The sequence below is a fragment of the Strongylocentrotus purpuratus genome, unplaced genomic scaffold, assembly GCF_000002235.5.
Source record: "Strongylocentrotus purpuratus isolate Spur 01 unplaced genomic scaffold, Spur_5.0 spur5_scaffold_14, whole genome shotgun sequence".
NCBI classification, from domain to species: Eukaryota; Metazoa; Echinodermata; class Echinoidea; order Camarodonta; family Strongylocentrotidae; genus Strongylocentrotus; species Strongylocentrotus purpuratus.
The window spans coordinates 12149313-12167002 of record NW_022145599.1 but is presented as its reverse complement, the minus strand read 5'-3'; the positions used below and the strand labels follow the sequence as shown (position 1 = coordinate 12167002).

At 35.3% G+C, this 17690-nt stretch overlaps 1 long non-coding RNA gene and 1 pseudogene across 1 annotated transcript; one reads left to right on the top strand and one right to left on the bottom strand.

Moving 5' to 3' along the window:
• Positions 1 to 807: 807 nt before the first annotated feature.
• Positions 808 to 3086, bottom strand: LOC115923731 (annotated as a pseudogene).
• An 11977-nt stretch (positions 3087 to 15063) lies between these two features.
• Positions 15064 to 17337, top strand: LOC115923480. The gene is made up of 3 exons (XR_004063906.1): positions 15064 to 15340; positions 16770 to 16863; positions 17293 to 17337. It is a non-coding gene; the product is annotated as an uncharacterized LOC115923480 (long non-coding RNA).
• The last annotated feature ends 353 nt before the right edge of the window (positions 17338 to 17690 follow it).

Here is a 17690-nt window from a genome sequence, read left to right as displayed (position 1 = left end):
TCGACAGTCCGGCGACGTATCCACTCGACCACAACACCTCTACATAAATATCCTCATATGAAAACAGATCACGTATCTGTACAATTTTGTTCGAGTAAAAGAGTGTATCTGTATGTGCTCGAGAGTCTAAATGATTTATAATAAAAACAAATTCTGAAGAAGTATTAAAGATTCTGTCCAATAACGAGCCTGCACAGTTGCTCCAGGCTAAAATTTCATAATATAAGAAAGAACAAATTTAAAGTAGAGTATAAATTCAAAAATATATGTGACCGAAAAAGTACTTTGATAGGTATACCAATATTTCTGGAATATTTTTACACATTTTACCAATATGTGGTGTCCATGATAACCTTTTTGTAGTAGAAACCCTTTCAATAGCAGTGAATTCTAGTTAATATTGCATCTTTTATATTACTAAACAACATATAATTAGTTTTCAATAAATTTAGTGATAATTTAATAGTATAGATCTGATCCAATGTGTTATATCTTTCATTTACATATTAATTGTTGTAGGTAAAATCCCAGGTTCTCTGTGTGAAAAGAAACTATCAGAATCGTGTGCAAAGAGAATAATTAAAAAAATATTTGATGACCTGTAGAAGTAATTAATATATCTATAATATACAATGGTGGGCCTAGAATTGAGCCCTGAGGTACACCGCGGTCAATAGAATTAATACCTGTGATTACTACATATTGTTTTCTATTGTGGAGGTAGTTCCTAAACCACTCCAAGGCTTTCTTCTTATTCCATAGTTTGAGTTTGAGTTATCCAAGGCTGGATTGCAACCTCACGTTTGGCTAAATGTGGCCGCCGATGGTCTGACGCCCCACAGTGCCTATCTCGACAACATATACATCTCTTTTTACATAAAGTGGAGTGTTTTTGGTGGAGTTGCAATTGAGCATTTCCTTGAAAGCCTCTCGAAACTCGGGATACCTTGCTGCGTAAATGATCGGGTTCGCGCAGGAGTTGTAGAAGCCAAGAAATGTAAGCATGGAATGGACAGGACTATTTAGGTAATATTCAGGAACCCAACCAATGTTATAACCCAGATAGGCAATCTGGTTTGGAGTCCAACAGACAAGATAGATGAGGATGACGATCAGCATCATCTTCAGAACGCGGTTTCTGGCCACGATGTGGAAAGATGGCGTTTGTTTCCAATTCGGGCTGTTGGTCATGCCTCTAAATTGGTTGGAGCGGTGACTAAGCTTGCGAGCGATTAGAACCTGGGTAATTAGCATTGTGAGACAAGGGACAACGAGGAGGAGGCAGAACCAATAGAAAGCTACTATGAGTTGTGTCAAGCGGTTTATGTCATGATCCTTGCACGTGTTGGTAAAGGTGTCAACAGTATGAGCGAAGAAGGTGAACAGTTGAGTTAAGACGGAAAGGACCCAGATGATAACGATGAGGATCGAAACACGTCGTCGAGTGATGAGGCGCTTGAAATGAAGAGGATAGACCACTGCAATGTACCGCTCTACAGATATAGACATCAGGAGGTACGCTGAGACCGTAATGGATGCCCAGAGTAGGCTTCGCGTGAAGACAAGTCTGCAGTAGACCTCATCCAACCAGGTCTTAGGAATGTACGCTGGCTGGGGGATGGGAATGAGGAATACCGAATTAAGGAAGTCTGCAAAAGCCAGTCCACTGATCAGGGTATCCGTCAATCTGTTTTTACTTCGGCGATGCAAAAGAACAACGATCACCAGGAAGTTTCCTACGATGCCTGTAATTGCCGAAATGAGCTGTAGAATGACCAACCATGACCAATCCATCGGGCACCAGGAGAAGTCTAAAATGATCGTCGTGTTCTCACCGAATCCGATGTGGGTTTCGGAAGATAGACCATAATCAACAGTTGTAGAGTTGAATATAACACATTGTTCCGTCATCATTTGTGACGTATTCATGATCGAAAGTGGTGATAATGTAAATCCGCCTCCCACAATGACCACTAGTGAAGTCGTCTGAACATGCCTTAAGCGTTGGTGTTCTCCACGATTTCTGACCTTAGAACAGACTCGTCTACCGCAACTGACCACAGTGAAGATAGCAGCAATGTTTACAAACTGGTTAATGTATTCGGCATCGTCATTTCTTTGGCTGTGCTTCGAAAAATCTCTGCTTTCCTCGTAATAGTCTTCGGGGAGAGTACATTATTATCCATATACATCATCGCACATCTTTTATGAAATTTCAACATGTGTGGTCACATAAAATCATACTAGCAAAAAAGGGGTCGTCATACAAGCAAAGCTCGAGCTCGCGTCCTCATTTCATTAGTTCATTGTAATGTAACTGAATACATGTCAAACACAAATGACAAATTATGGGTGATGCCTAATTAGATTTTATGCTCATTTGTGTGTTGTACATCATCCCACATATTTAAATTTTCAACATGACATGTAATGGTCACCTAAATCATACATAGAACAAACAATAATCGTCATAATTATAAGCACCACTTAATGTTCAAGAAATATTGAGTGGAGCGGTGAAAGGGAGTTAGGCACGAGATCCTATCAAACAATCATATAGAGAGGAAAGCGTGGACGATAAAATGAGTCTCGTAAAGTACTAATTAGAAAGGTAATCACATTGACGTTTGATTAGCAATCATGCTGTAACAAAACATTGACCCATTAAGGCATGTCAAGTACAGCTATAAAAACGTCATTTTGTTTACAATCTCGATTGATAGGTTTGCAAAATGCAGTGAAATTGGTTTTGTATTTTGTCTACCGCAATACGGACGATGGTAAAATACGACCGTTAATCAGGTACAATGATCAGGGACTTTGAACCAGATTGCATTTTCGATTCACGAGGCAGAAGTGATCAATCATTATTTATCTTTGATTTGGGCAGACTCTAATTAAGTTTGTTATAATTTTGATGAACAATACAAACATTTTGTCGAAATATTAGCTCATCTTAATCAGGCTTCATTTAGGCCATCGAGTAGGGTATCTGTAAACAAAGATAATGAAAAAGTATAATGGAACAACATGACTGAGGTGTTGGAACCTGATGTAATTTAAATCAAAGTATCCAGAACGGAGCATATTGGAGAAAATTACATAAATTATAGTGAGAAAAAACAAAACATTTGGACACTTAAGAGAACTGAACTAAGTGATGACCATGATTGTAAAGGGGGAAAAACATTCAAGGTACATTATTTTGGAGAAAGGCACAGGCCTATTCTTCAAATGTTATTAGGGTGTGTCAGAGTCACTATAGAGTTTATCTATCACCGTTTAAAAATGCATGTATAGTAAGCCGGACAAATATGAAAACCCTTTATTTGTCAGGCATCACTCCTTCTTTCACCCCAAAGGATAAAAAGAAAGAGAGACAGGAAAAGATAGAAGAGAGAGAGAGAGAGGGGGGGGGGGGAGAAAGAGAGAGAGAGAAAGAGAGAGAGAGAGGGGGGTCGATTTCGCGATGCTGTACTCAAAGCACGCAAAAAGATGAAATGAAGTGGCCTAGCAATTGATGAATCACTAACTGCTAGTAATCAGGAATTGGTCTGGTTTACCAAAAATCATCACAAACTAACGGAAGCATGGGTTTCGCGATGGCAGAATCATAGCCCTTGTAAACGGGTCTGACAACAAACAATACAAGAAACTGATTAGAGAGAAAAATGATCTGGACAAATTAAAATCAATCAATGAAACAATCTATAGGAAACAAAATTATTTTTTCAAACTAATACATTTTGTTTACCCCATTGCATTTGCTTTTTCTTAATGCTCGATTGTAACTGAACTTTAGATGTACTTTTTTATAACATGTTCATAAGTTAAGTAAGTCATTGTTTGTTGTTGTAGGGTTTTGATTTTAGTTCCATTTTGTGTGAGTGCTGAACACTGTTGATAAAAGTGTGTGACTTCATATTTCCGTTTTGTACTCTTTCTAATTTAGAGTTTGGTAATTTATTCAATGATGGACATATTTTAATTGATAATAGTGATATATTGAATGAACATACTGATAATTGTTTGGATGACTTAACTGAAAATATTGATTCTGATAATAAATACTGATATATCTGATGTAAACATTAGATACTGGCTACCAGAAGAACCTAGAACATGTCATGAAATGATAAGTGGAGTTGATTTTAGTGAAATTCATTTCAATTCAAGAAGTATGCATACAATTTTTTGATGCAATCCATGATTTTATATGTGAATTACATTGTCAATTTCCAGTGCATGGGTTTAGTGAAACCTGGGTACATAGTCGAACGCTTTTTATATCGTTATTTAATATTCATAATTACACATTGTTTCATAGTGACAGACTTTGAATGTCAATGAGAGATAAGATCTTCACTTATCACCGAACCTGTGGGAATCTCTTTTTATTGAAATCGATGTACCGAAACGTAAAAATGTTATTGTTGCCGTTATATAATAGAAACCCACTTTCAAAAATGTTCATGATTTTAATATAGCTATTAATGAGTCGTCGCCTTGCTGGCAGAAGGGCGTTAGCACTACATCGCCTCAAATTTTTAAAAACCGACTTATTTCCGAAAAATTGTGACTATGTATTTTTTAAAGTTTTGAACCAATTTTTGAGATGGAAAGCAGTTTCAAGTTTCAAGTTTATTTGTTTCACATTTCACAAAAAATAATTCACATAATTGACAAGATAAGAACATAATATGAAATATACTAAAAGTGTCACATTATATAATTAATTCTTTGAAAAGACGTCGAAATTAAATGTATTGAATAGAAGGTTATGCAAGTCTAAATATAAAACAAACATTTTTAAATGCGAATAATTTGAAAAGTAGTTTTCGAGTCGGTCGTACGCTTACGCCCTTCTGCCAGCCGGGCGACGGCCAGTGTCTACAAATGATATCAAATGAAAATAGAGAAACCTATTAATAACCTTAGCTTGATGAATTATTTAACTGCAAATTATGCAAACGATTTTGCAAATATTGTTTATGATAACTCACTTCGTCCTTTAAACCATAAGCCTACTCGAATAAATAACTCATCGATAACACTTATAGACAATATTTTAACTAATGTGCGCGATAAAAATGTTAAAGCTGTAATCTTTTATAATGACACCACTGACCACTTCACTTTTTTTTTCTTAAACTAAAATAATATGAATGTGAATGTCATTGAGTCACATCAATCCAACTACTCTAAGAGATGTATAAATTCTACAACAACCGATGCCTTGTAAAAAGAACTCTCGAAGATTGGTTGGACTGATGTTTTGATGATGTTGACTGTGCTTATAATCGATTTTGTTGTTGTTGTATAAATTCAATGAAGCTGTAGATAAGGAGTGTTTAAAGAAATATCATAGTAAAAAGGAATCCAATCCAAGGAAATCCTAGGTATCTCCTTTAATATCAAAGTGCATAAACAAGAAAAATAGACTATATAAGATATTGTTTGTCAAACGTGATATTCAATCACATAATTATACCAAATTCAAAAGATATCGTAACGTTTTAAACACTTCACTCAAAATAGCTCGGAAACAATATTTTTGTGAATTATTACAAGTAAATAAAAATAATCTTGCAAAAGTATGGCAAATTATTAACAATCTAATTGGTAATAAAAGAAAGTAAGACTTTTCTTTGTTTTTTTAATGAAAAACGGGATTAAAATAGAAAAAGATAAAGAAATCGGGTTTAATTACTAATTTTCAAGTATTGCCTTATTGGCTCAAGCAAAACTGAAACACCTAGTACATCTTCATTTTACATCATACTTAAGGGATCCTTGTGATAAATCGTTATTTTTATATCCAACAAATGCAAATGAAATTATTAATATTGTAAAAAAGCTTAAAAGTACTAATAGTACAGGTTTTGATAATATTCTCAAGCTCAAACTTAATAAAGTAGGTTATTCAGGTAATAGCTGAACCATTAGTTCATATCGAAAACTAATCTTTTTGTTCCGGTAAAGTCCCTAATAAAATAAAAATGGGTAAGATAATCCCGAGTTTACTCATTTTCTATGTTAATGACTTATGTAACGCATCATCCTTTTTCCATTTTGTACTTTTTGCAGATGACACCAATATTATTTCCTCACATAGTAACTTTGATGAACTATTGTATGAAACTAAGGTGGCAGCCTGGGTTGAAGCTAATAAGTTAATAATTAATTACGGTAAAACTAATGTCATGCATTTTTGTAAAACCAAACATTTCTCACAATATATCTGATGTTAACTTAGAAATGGGTAGGACAGTCTTGAATACAACTAAAACAATGACAGTTCTTGGTGTAATTTTAGATGACAAACTAACTTTTCTTAATCATCGTTTACATATATAGAGGAAAATATCTAAAAATGTTGGAATACTGTGTAAATTAAGATCCATATTACCTTAAAAAACTTCGTCATGCTATACAACTCCGTGATACCTCTTTTCATTAAATACTGTACATGGGCTAGTTTTGGAATAACAAAACTAGATCCAATTCACAAACTTGAGAAAAAAGCACTCCGCATTTGTACTAATTCTCTCTATCTAGCGCCATCTAGACCTTTATTCTTTAAATTAACCACAATGACAGTCTATGATATTAATCAATTTAAAATCGCTACACTTATGCATGCTGTTTAAAATAGATATGCTCCTAATGATATAATAAGTCTTTTTCAATACAACTTTAAGTTTCATCAGTATAATACTCGCTCATCAAATAATTTCCATTTCCCTATAGCAACATCTAATCTAATCCTGAATTCTTTTAAACATACTGGGCCACGAATCTTGAATAATCTTGATACTACTCTTTGTTCATGTACAACCATTTCTTTGTTTAAAGTTAAACTTTAAAAAATGATTATTAATACTTTAATATGCTTAATCATAATTTTTAAATACATATCGTTAATTTTTTTGTATACAATGTGTTTTCATTTAACATGTACACACAATGTAATAATCTGGAGGCTTCCTATTTTCAAGTGTATACTTTTTGTTGTCCTCCTTTTCTTGGTCAAATGTACAATTTGATGTTTTATTTGATGTTCAAGAATAAAATGATTTGAATTGAATTGAATTGAGATAGAAAGAGAGAGAGAGAGAGAGAGAGGAGAAATAGAGATGCATATTTTCAAGGCAAGTGTTGTTTTTTAGAGCTCTATTACTTTGTACCTAACCTTATACAATATTATGGTTTTTTACAATTAAAAAAAAAGTCATTACTGAATGCCATCCATCCATCCCCTTTCATCTGTTGATTGCAATACAGACTCATTGCATTTTTATCCTCACTCACTCATTTTTATAAATTCTGTGTTATTGTTCTCAGATTCTGTATCTTACACATACAAGTATTGTCATTAGTTCAATCGATGGGCTAAAGTATGAAAGCACCAAAAGCACAAGTTTGCCAAAATATTTGTAAATAAAAAGGTCTAGGATTAGATATATTTTCCTGGCAAAAAGGGCAAGTATGCATGGATGATTTTCATTGAAGTATCTACACTTTTGGTCATAAAGGTGGAATATTTTGTTGTTACCCCAGCTTATGGAATGATTTTGACAATTGATTTATTCCTAACAGATCTAGATAATATTATACATGTATACATATAGTATACATACACACTCATGACGACGGATAGTCAACCTGTTGGAAACATCGAGCCACTCTCCCGCCACTCATCCTCTCCAAGCACTATAGTTCTCCTTAGAACTATAAGCTAAGAAAGATAACCAACAGTCTTTTTCAAGACTACACAAACAGTCCTTTTCAGGACTACACACCCTCAAGAAAGATTACCGAGAGTTCTTTTCAGGACTCCTCAATCCTCTTTCTCTCTCTCACATGGTACACCCGCAAGCCTACTGTATAGTATACATGTACATTCTCAGATGTTATTTAATAAAAAATTGCGAGTGTTTGTTTTGCTTAAACGTTTCATTAAAGTATTAGAGAAAGAAGACGATTCGTTGTATCGTTCTCGACTCTTAATCCTTGTCTGGTTTCAGTTTTTCATCTCCTGCGCGAAGCGCAGAAGCTTTGACGTTTCATTAGATTATTAGAGAAAGAAGACGATTCCTTGTACCGTTCTCGTGTTTGAATCCTTATCTGAATTTAGTCCCCCCCCCCCCTCCGTGCGAAGCGCGGATTCTTTGACGTATCTTTAAATTATTAGAGAAAGAAGACGATTCGTTGTACCGTTCTTGACTCCTAATCCTTGTCTGTATTGAGTTTTCCAGAAAATTTTAAACCTCTAATTTATTTAGCTGATATCATAGGAAGGTAAAACTTCGAGAAAATACAAATATTTTAGTTGTAGTTTCTCTCGAAGTCGTCAGAGCGGAAAGAAAGTCACAGTTCGTACGGGGAAAAACATTGCCGGCCGACCGACATAATACATCTCACCGACTTTAAACTTCCGCATTGACATAGTACGCGATAGTACACAGCTGACCCGACACGGCAACATATCTATGCGTATCTTTCTTGCTCCCTCGACGAGACGACTCCACCCAACAACCTCCTCTCTCTTTTACTTCCACCCCTCCTCTTTCAGGCTCTTACCCCTCTTCTCTGCTCCTTTTCGTCCCCCATTTCTTTTGTTTCCTGTTTCTTTTTCTTCCCCCTATTCTCCTTTTCTTTCTTTCTTTCTTTTTCTTTCTTTCCTCTCCTTCCCTTTTTAGGTGGTCTGTCGATGACAGATCACCTATTGATTTCGCTAGAATTTTTTTTATTCTTTCTTTATTCTTTATTAGGTGGTCTGTTATCAACAGACCACCTATTGATTTCGTCAGAATTTTCTTTATTTATTATTAGGTGGTCTGTCAACGACAGATCACCTATTGATTTCGCTAGAATTTTCTTTATTAGGTGATACGTACGTAGACGTATCACCTTTTGATTTCGTCAAGATTTTTATTATTATTTATTTATTTATTTATTTATTATTATTCTTCCTCGAATTTGTTCGCAGGATATTTCAAGACTGAATAAAGCCATTATCATGAAACTTGCCATGATGATATATCTTAGTCTAACTTAGAACTGCGTGACTTTTCAAAGACTCAAAGTCATTATGACGTCATCTAGGCGCCATTTTGTGAAAATCAACTTATGATCATATCTTCATAACGGAAAGTAATTTTTCATTCATATTTATCATGAATAAGATCAATATTCGTCCGGTCAATTTCAGGTCAATAAACGTGCGCAAATGCGCGCGGGCGCGTTCGTCCGCGCGTTTACGCGCGCGCAAAAATTAAAAATGCTCTAAATCATCTCAAATTTTTTTTGCATACGTTTCAGGCCATATGGAGCATTTGACAAAAAATCATGCGCGCGCGTTTTTTGTGCGCACTAGCATTTTGTAACATAGAATTACCAAATTTTCTATTTCAGCGTATTTGGCACATTTTTCCAAGCATTTTGATAATTTGTTCACCTTTTAATAACGCAATGAGCGTCCGTCAAAGTTGACAGCGCGCGCGGATCTGCGTTATCTTTATCCACAATATATGGGCAAAAACATACCTATACAAAATTCATTGTAACTCTTCAGAATAGATATGAACTCCCAATATGTTTTCATTTGTTGATAGATCATGAGTTGGAGATATGATTTCATGTCTCATTTGATCCTCAATTAACTAATGATGTCATCATAATGTCCTCCGAAATCAAAATTTAAATTTGCATATTATGACGTTTGCATATTTTTGGAAAATTGATTGTATCTCTGAAAATATCGATTGTTTTTCTTCAAAATTTTGATATGTTGTAGCTGAGATAATTTTCTACAAATATAGTGTGCATAATTTTCCTGTTTGACAAAGGTATCATGGCGTATTTTTGCAATTAAAGGAGGCATGTCAATTTTTCACATTTTGCGTGTATTGTCTATGGGACATGACTATTTCTCAAAACTGCATTCTACATTTCCGTCTTTCGCGAGCAACATCTCCGTTGTTTTGACTTTTTTTCGGTGAGCTTCGAGTATGTTGTAGCTGAGACAATGAGCTATCTCCAATGTGTACTTCATTTTTCGATCATATGCCGGGATCATGCTCATATTTTACTTGCAAAGTGGGATTTTAGAATTCCATTTTCGTTTACGTGTAATCGCTATGGGAAATGTTTTGGTATATCGGTAACGCACTTTGACTTCCGACCTTGAGATCCCGGGTTCGAGTCCGGGTGTCTCCCAAAAAAAAATTCTGAACTTTTTTTTTCTTGTTGACCTTTCACTGTACCATCTCCTTTAATTATTCGAACACGTAGAATCGCAAATAATGTAATAAACAACCCTATTTACTTTATTGTTTCCCTATTTTCACTTAATCCATTACTTTTTGCGTGTAATCCCTGTGGGAGATAATTTTTTTCTCAAATCTGGATTCTACATTCCTGTCTTTTGCGAGCAATATCGCCGTTATTTCTGCTTGGATTTTGTTGATTTTTGAGTACGTTGTAGCTAAGACTATGTGCTATCTAAATCACCCCTCATTTTGTCAATAAGATGTCAGGATCCCGCTCATGATTATGATCTTCATCATGATCATCATGATCATCATTATCATAATGATGATAATCATTTATCAATTACATTTTCATTTCTTTGAATAAGATAAAATCGTCAAAATGTTATCTTCATGATGTAAATTAGAGTCAAAGGTGTAACTGGTTACTGCGCAGGGTCAATGGTCATATTTTTTCAATCTATCTTCCCTAGATCCATAATGATCAAGGGGACACAATTTAAACTTGACATATGGATAGATCTTAATGGATGAAGCATTTCATGAAATAATATGATATCGTGTAATGCATTCTTTATTATGTAAACCATTAGCATACGTATCACCTAATTCGTCAAAGTGACGAATTAAAGTCTAGTTCTTTCTTTCTTTCTTTCTTTCTTTATTAGGTGGTCTGTCGATGACAGATCACCTATTGATTTCGCTAAAATTTTCTTTATTCTTTCTTTATTTCTTTATTTTTATTTCTTCCGTACACTTTTTTGTGCACACGTTTACTCGAAATCGACATAGTCAATTTCCTTTGAATTTCTGTCAGTCATCAAGCCCTATGATTTCAAGTCTAATTAACTTTTTCAAGTTCATGGGGTCATCGTGACGTCATCCAGGCGCCATTTTGTAAAAATCAGGTCATTATCATATCTCGATAACGAGTCATCAAAAATCAACCATATTTAGTATACATCAACTTCAGGTCAAAGGTCAACGAAAAATGTCAAAAAATTCTGCGCGCGCACCTCGACGCGCACGTACGCGCGCATTAAAATTTTAAAATGGTCAAATTCGTTCCAAATTAATTTTGCATACGTTTCAGGCCATTTTAAGCATTTTCAAAAATTTGCGCGCGCGTAATTATGCGCGCGCGTTTCCGCGCGTATCCGCGCGTCCTGGCATTTAACAACATAGAATCGCCAAATTTTTTCTGTTATCATATTTATTACATTAATCCAAGCATTTTGATACCTTGTTTACCTGTTTCCGACCAGTAATACCGCAATTAGCGGCTGTCAAAGTTGAACGCACGCACCGACCTGCGCTATCTGTATCCACAATACATGGGCAAAAACATGCCTATACAAAATTCATTTTAACTCTTCAGAATTGATAGATAACCCCCAATTTCTTTCATATTTAAATAGATTATGAGTTGGAGGTATGATTTCATGTCTCATTTGACCCTCAATTAACTCATGACGTCATCATAATGGCCTCCGAACTCAAAATTTCAATTTGCATATTATAACGTCAGCAGAATTTTGGAAAGTATCTCTGTAAATATTGATCAATTTTCTTTCAAATTTTGATATGTTCTACCTGAGAATATTATCTACAAATGCAGTAACCACGATATTTCATTTTGACAATGGTATCATGGCGTATTTTTGCGATTAAAGGAGGCATGTCAATTTTTTACATTTTGCGTGTATTCTCTATGGGACATGACTTTTTCTCAAAACTGGATTCTACATTCTCGTCTTTCGCGAGCAATATCTCCGTCGTTTTATCTTTGTTTACGCTGAGCTTTGAGTATGTTGTAGCTGAGACAATAAGCTATCACAAGTATGCCCTTTATTTCTCGATCAGATGCCGGGATCATGCTCATATTTCACTTACAAAGTGGGATTTGAGAATTCCATTTTCCGTTTACGCACACGTTTGTGTTCGTAATGGTCGTACGCAACCTAGAATCTCCTTTTTTTTTGTCTATCATAGTATTGCCCATTTTATTCCAAACAATTTGATACCATGTTTATCTGTTTATGACCATTAATAACGAAATGAGCGTCCGTTCAAGGTAAAGTCCGTTCGAACACTCAATTAACTCATGACGTCATCATGATGGCCTCCGTTCAAGGTAAATGTCCGTGCGTGCGAGCTCTTGTGATACATAGCATATATGGGCAAAAACATGCCTATACAAAATCCATTGTAGCTCTTTAGGATGCAAGATGACCCCAATTTTTTTTTCATATCTTGATAAAGTATGAGTCGGAATTATGATTTCATGTCTCATTTGACCCTCAATTAACTCATGACGTCATCATAATGGCCTCCGAACTCAAAATTTCAATTTGCATATTATGACGTCAGAAGATTTTTAGAAAATTGATTGTATCTCTGTAAATATTGATCAATTTTCATCGAAATTTTGATATGTTTTAGCTGAGACAATTCTCTACAGATGTAGTTAACACGAATTTTCATTTTGACGAAAGCATCATGGCGTATTTTTGCGATTAAAGGAGGCATGTCAATTGTTTACATTTTGCGTGTATTCTCTATGGGACATGACTTTTTCTCAAAACTGGATTCTACATTCCCGCCTTTCACGAGCAATATCTCCGTCGTCTTAGCTTTGTTTTCGCTGAGCATCGAGTATGTTGTAGCTGAGACAATAAGCTATCACAAATGTGACATTTATTTCTCGATCAGATGCCGGGATCATGCTCATATTTCACTTGCAAAGTGGGATTTGAGAATGTCATTTTCCGTTTACGTGTAATCGCTATGGGAAATGTTATGGTATATCGGTAACGCACTGGACTTCCAACCTCGAGGTCCCTGGTTCGAGTCTGGGCGTCTCCAACAATCTTTTTTTTTCTTTTTTGACCTTTCACTGTACCATCTCCTTTGAATACTAAAACACGTAGAATCGCAAATCGCATAATTAACAGCCAAATTTACTTTATTATAACCCTATTTTCACTTGTTCCATTACTTTTTGCGTGTAATTCCTAAGGGAGATGACTTTTTCTCAAATCTGGAATCTACATTCCTATCTTCTGCGAGCAATATCGACATTTTTTCTGCATGGATTATGTTGATTTTCGCGTATGTTGTAGCTGAGACTATATGCCATCTAACTGTTCCCCCATTTTTTTCAATCAAATGTCATCATGGTCTGTTGATGATGATCATCAACATCATCATGATCATGATGATCATCATCATCGTCATCACCATTACTATCAAGATCATCATCATCATGATCATCGTCATGATCATCATTGTTTACATGGCTATATAACTTGAAGGCAGACCACCTTATTCGTCCTCGTGACGAATTAAAATCTAGTTTTTATTTCTTCCGTACACTTTTTTGTGCACACGTTTACTCGACATCGACAAGGTCAATTTCCTTCGAAATTTCTGTCAGTCATCAGGTCCTATAATATCAAGTTCCTAAAACCTTTTTCAAGTTCATGGGGTCATCGTGACGTCATCCAGGCGCCATTTTGTAAAAATCAGGTCATTATCATATCTCAATAACGAGTCATCAAAAATCAACCATATTTAGTATACATCAACTTCAAGTCAAAGGTCAACTAAAAATGTCAACAAAATCCGTGCGCGCACCTTGACGCGCACGTACGCGCGCATCAAAATTTGAAAATGCTCAAATTCATTCCAAATTTTTTTGCACACGTTTCAGGCCATTGTAAGCATTTTCAAAATTTGCGCGCGAGCACTTATATTTTTGCGCGTTTCCGCGCGTAACCGCGCGTACTAACATTTTGCAACATGGAATTGCCAAATTTTCACTTTTATATTTATTACATTTTTCCAAGCATTTTGATACCTTGTTCACCTTTTTTTGACCAGTAATAACGCAATGAGCGTCCGTCAAAGTTTACAGTACGCGCGGATCTGCGCTATCTGTATCCACAATACATGTGCAAAAACATGCCTATACAAAATTCATTGTAACTCTTCAGAATGGATGGTTACCCCCCATTTTCTTAAATATTTGGATAGATTATGAGTCGGAGATATGATTTCATGTCTCATTTGACCCTCAATTAACTCATGACGTCATCATAATGGCCTCCGAACTCAAAATTTCAATTTTCATATTATGACGTCAGCAGATTTTTGGAAAATTGATTGTATCTCTGTAAATATTGATCAATTTTCTTTCAAATTTTGATATGTTCTACCTGAGAATATTTTCTACAAATGCAGTAACCACGATATTTCATTTTGACAATGGTATCATGGCGTATTTTTGCGATTAAAGGAGGCATGTCAATTTTTTACATTTTGCGTGTATTCTCTATGGGACATGACTTTTTCTCAAAACTGGATTCTACATTCTCGTCTTTCGCGAGCAATATCTCCGTCGTTTTATCTTTGTTTACGCTGAGCTTTAAGTATGTGTTAGCTGAGACAATAAGCTATCACAAGTGTGCCCTTTATTTTTCGATCAGATGCCGGGAACATGCTCATATTACACTTACAAAGTGGGATTTGAGAATTCCATTTTCCGTTTACGCGCACGTTTGTGTTCGTAATGGTCGTACGCAACCTAAAATCTCCTTTTTTTTTGTCTATCATAGTATTGCCCATTTTATTCCGAACAATTTGATACCATGTTTATCTCTTTATGATCATTAATAACGAAATGAGCGTCCGTTCAAGGTAAATTCCGTTCGAACACTCAATTATAAACTCATGACGTATTTATGATGGCCTCCGTTCAAGGTAAATGTCTGTGCGTGCGAGCCAAAGACGTTTAAATATAATTACTAGACGGAAAGCAGCACGCGCGGAAACCATGCAGACGAATGTGATTAGGCTCCGCCTCTTTTGGATCATTTGAAGACAAAATAAGCACCCGAGGCGGCTTTTTGATTGGATATGAGCCTCATGAATATGTATTTTATCGATAGTATCGTTTAAGAAACCGGATAATATATTTGACCTCATTGCGTCACTTTAATTATGCAGATTTATGCACGACGCAGGCTACTCACACAAACTGAGAAGATTTAGTTCATTGAGAATGGGTGAGTAATTGATTGAAATATGAGTAGATTAAGTGAATTTAGTCATCAATTTTGAAAAAGCTGCAATAGTCTTTGTGATCTACGGTAATTTCGTTACATTGTGAGACCGTTCTCAACAGATTTTTGGGGAAAAGACTAGGAAATTATTGCTCTTGAAATTGAACTTTGATTTTCATCGTCATGAAGTAGTTTGACTGCGGTTTGCCGTCATTTCACCCTAGTAGTAGTACTCCAGTTAGGGGCCCGGCCGTTCGGCCAGGCCCACCCCGGGGAATTTCGGTGATCATCTGCATCAAGATCAAACTTTCTAATCAAGTTTTATTTGAGATTTGATCGTCATCATGAATCTAATTCACCAATCATCGATTTAATTTAAATATAGATTTAACGTTACACCTTACAATAATCTCTGAAGCATGATTTTTTTGATAATCCAAGTGGATTAATTCTTGTTAAAATCTTTAGTAGATGTTGACTCTAATGGCTTTACTTATCAGTGCCATCCGTTCGCTCAGTTGCATCCGTGTCAACTTTATATAGACCAAAATTATCTGTGACCATTGATAATCAAACAACTCCAAATCCTATTTCATTTAGATGTAAACCTGGAACTTATTAATAAAAAGTATTCAAAAAACATCAACACTAGGATTTCTTTATTTAATAATTAGATTTTGTGTGGGTCCAGCATGCTTGTCAAGTTATCATTAGAGTCTAGGCCTTGACCTTACTAGAGTCTACTAGATCTAGATCTAGACCACTATCAGTGGCGTACGCAGGATTTTTTCAAGGGGGAGGGGGGGGGGTTAACATTTTGAAATCGGACCAAAAATTTCGCAACGACTCAGCCAGCCACTGAATAAGCATGGGGGGGGGGTTTAGGTCATCCATTTGGATTTTTTTTTTTGTATTAAAAAAACAAAAACAAAAAAACAACACTAAAAAAGGGGGGGGGGTTCAAGAAAAACATACACATAAAAAAAAATGAAGGTAGGGGGGTTTACCCCCCCCCCCCCTGCGTACGCTTCTGACTCCTGTTTTTACTTTTAATATATTATTAGAGATTTTTTTCTTTGAATTGTGCAGTTCATGTTGATAAATCTATTTGTGTAAGAGAAGACCCCTTGTCCACAATTATGTTTACTTATGAAGTCCACTTCTTCTTGTCTTAATAAACCAATTCTACTTAAGACTACTTTATATTTATAGGCCATATGAAGCACTTTTTGAGGCACAAGTTAAATCTTCCATTTGATTTTACTTTGTACTGTGGTCCATTAAATTGGAATGTTGATTTCCACACTATATTAAAATTAAGGCCAACCATGACATGAAAAATAGCTTTTATGCTAGATCTATTTTTATTTTGTTAAGGAGAAAGGGACGCCTTGATTTTCGTATTGATTTTGTTTTCTTTTTGTTCCAACAGATGGAAACTGATGAAGAGCTGGAAGGAGCTAACTGATGAGTAGACATTACAACATTTCTTATATTTTCAAGATGAAGCTGAAAGTCCCATGCAGGTAAAATTTTCAGGATATTTAGCACACAAATATTAAACGACCACCTATTAATTCACTAAAAAGGAAATGGAACTAAGTGTATGTTTCAAGTGTGTATAGTGGAGGGAATATTTTATTCTAGTTCTTCCCTTTCTTTGTTTACAAAGGGGTTTGTCCTTATTTACAGGAGGTCCTGTGTGTAGAAGAACGATGTCTAATGCACATTCAAAGCACTACATAATAATGATAATGATCATACATGTAGGGTATACACAGGACCACTCATTACCTTTTTTTTGTAAGTGGTCCTTTCACATCTTGAGCGATGAAGATGAAGAAGAACACAACATAAGATTAACGAAAGTCTGTTTATACGATGAATTATGGTTGATATGTATCTATTATTATCACTTTTTAATTGAAGTACCTACATTGCTTTCTCTTATGTAGGATGATGCTTCTCTACAGTGGATGATGAAAGCATGCTGATTACAAGCCCAGGAGAGGAATAAAGAACAGATATTGACAGAATCATATCTAGAGATGTGGGCCTACTGCACTTCATACAAGCAAGTGTGCTAATATACCATGTAGGTACCCCCAATAAACTATTGTAGGACACATTTATCATGCAGAAAGTTATAGATCTGACAATTATATTTTTCATTGTCCATTGACTTGTAAAAGAATACTTGACTGAATATCACAATTGTGATTTAGATTAAAACTAAAATGTCAATATACATGAAATATAAGTCTACATCACGTATGTTTCCGACAATAGCATTATTTCCTGTACATTCTCTGTTCCAAGTTGTTTGGTCATTTTATGTAAACCGAGTATTATT